The following is a 2,394-nucleotide window of genomic DNA, read 5'->3' as shown; positions in this document are numbered from 1 at the left end:
TGGAGGCGAAGGGAAGGGAGAGGGGGGAAAGAATGGATCCCAGGTGCTTCTGCCTGTCAGAGGGGCTGGTGCACACTTCCAGTGATGTCAGGGGGTGTGGCATATGCTAATACGTCATGCTAATGAGCTCCTGCAGCTCTTTTTCTACGAAATGATCTCTGGTTTAAAATGATAAATAAACATGGGGAGGGAAGATGCTGAGTTGCAGACCAGAAGGTCGGTAGCTCGCCAGTTCGAGACCCGAGTGCCGCATGACTGAGTGAACTCCCATCTCTGGCCCCAGCTCCTGCCAGCCTAGCAGCTCAAAAGCAAGAAATTACAAGTAGATAAATAGGTACCGCTTTGGTGGGAAGGTAACAGTACTCCGTGCGCCTTGGTGTTTAGTCATGCCGGACACATGACCACGGAAGTCTTCAGACAGCGCTGGCTCTTCGGCTTGGAAACGGAGATGAGCACTGCCCCCTAGAGTCGGATTCGACTGACTTTCGAGCAAGGGAAACCTTTACCTTTTACCTTCTTACTTTGCACAAAACTATCAGAAATGCCTCAGCCAGTCACTTTGCCAAACCTAAAATCAGGTGTGTATGTAATTATACCTGTCAGCTACAGCCTATGTTTTTTCAAGCCAATCCCTTTACCCCTCTTTATAGATATTGTTTTTGGACTGGGGGGGGGGGTTCTGCCCTCACTGGGTCTTTCTACCCCTGCTTTGTGAGCCACCCATGTAGCAAGTTTTCCAAACAGGTGGTACATTTTTTAAAGTACTTTTGAAAAAAGGGATGAGGAAGTTTTGCACACCAGCTGTTGTATTGTTCAAAATGTGCACAGGCTCAACAAAGTTAGCAGCACTGCTGTTTTTACGGAAGGGGCTGGGACAGTGTAACACAACCCTCCGAGGCGAATAAATATAGCTCAGCGCAGTATGGCTGCAGAAGAAGCAGTCCAAAGCGATCCGACGCCTTTGCAAGCTGCGTTTTCCGGAGCTGGAGCCTGCCAGGCGACTCTGCTCCCCGCCATCGAGGTCTCCCCCTTCAGCAGGTCTTCTTGTTGTCACAGCAGCCGTCCAATGCTGAGTCTTTGTAAGGTCACGGACTCTTTGTTTATCAGCAATTCTCGGTCAGCCTGCACGGAGAATCTCCTCATTCAAGAGGGGGTGACGTTCTGCATTAACGTCTCCAGGCAGCAGCCCTTCCCGGACTTCCAGCCACTGCAGACGTTGCGGGTGCCGGTCTTCGACGATCCTTCAGAAGACCTCTACAAATATTTTGAGCGTTGTAGCGAGGTCATAGAGAGCGCAATCCAGAGCGGCGGGAAATGCTTAGTGTACTGTAAAAATGGCCGGAGCCGCTCTGCGGCGATCTGTACGGCTTACTTGATGAAGCACCACCGGCTCAGCCTGAAGGATGCCTTCGAGGTACGGCTGTGAGCATGCGGGAACACATCCGATGGTCTAGCTCTGTGGGTTTGTGAAATTTGTGCTTCCGCAGTGAGGCCAGGAAGCATTTTGGAGCAAAAATCTAGGGAGCTCTGGATATAAAAAGGTCTCTCAATATCCCCTAGTTGTTTGTGCGTGTGTGTTCTTAAATCGTGAAGACAATTAGGGTGCAATGTCAAAGTCACTTTCCTGGGAAAGAGCCCCACCGAATAACCAGAGGCTGAGCGGTTCGGAGACAATGTGCTCTGTTGGTTAAGGGTGTGGGGGTCTAGGAGACCCGGATTCATGCCATGAAAGCTCGCCCGGTGACCCTGGGCCAGTCACTCTCATCTTATCTTATCTCACAGACTTGTGAGGATAAAATGGAGGAAAGGAGACTGGTGTAAGGTACTCGAATAAATAAATCAGGATTGCTCTCACATTGTGCAGTCCGAAGAGTGCTTTCCTGGAAGTAAGCATTTTTAAATAAAACCGGAATTACTTCTGAGTAGACCAGCTTATACTTGCTGAGCCTTGCTCCCATAATTACCCATTTGCCTGATTCCAGCAAAGAAAGTCAGTTCTAATTGGAGGTCCTTTCTGGTGACATCCCTGTGAACTAGCACATGGATGACAAGTATATTAGAAACAAATAGATCTTGCAATTAAAACCTTCTGTAAATTGAAAGTGGGCAACTTTGTACAAGCATGTTTGCTGCTTGTTCCATGTGCACGCATTATTTCTTTGAGCTTGAACAAAAATAGATCCTGCTGTTCTTGTCTTACTTTTATTTAGAACTGGTTTCTGAATAGCCCCATCATTAATTAGCTTTTTAAAAAAGAGTTACTCTTATGGACTCAGAGAGTAGCCTTGTTGGTCAACAGTGGGACAGTTAGATTTCAGTCCAGTAGCACTTTAGAGATCAACAAGAGTTCCAGGGTGTAAATTCTCGAGGGGATGTACTAAAAGGAAGGACAGG

Source organism: Gekko japonicus, unplaced genomic scaffold (genome assembly GCF_001447785.1).
Source record: "Gekko japonicus isolate JY-2015 unplaced genomic scaffold, Gekko_japonicus_V1.1 scaffold4262, whole genome shotgun sequence".
NCBI classification, from domain to species: domain Eukaryota; kingdom Metazoa; phylum Chordata; class Lepidosauria; order Squamata; family Gekkonidae; genus Gekko; species Gekko japonicus.
The sequence above is the reverse complement of the archived record's forward strand: the minus strand, read 5'-3'. Positions refer to the sequence as shown.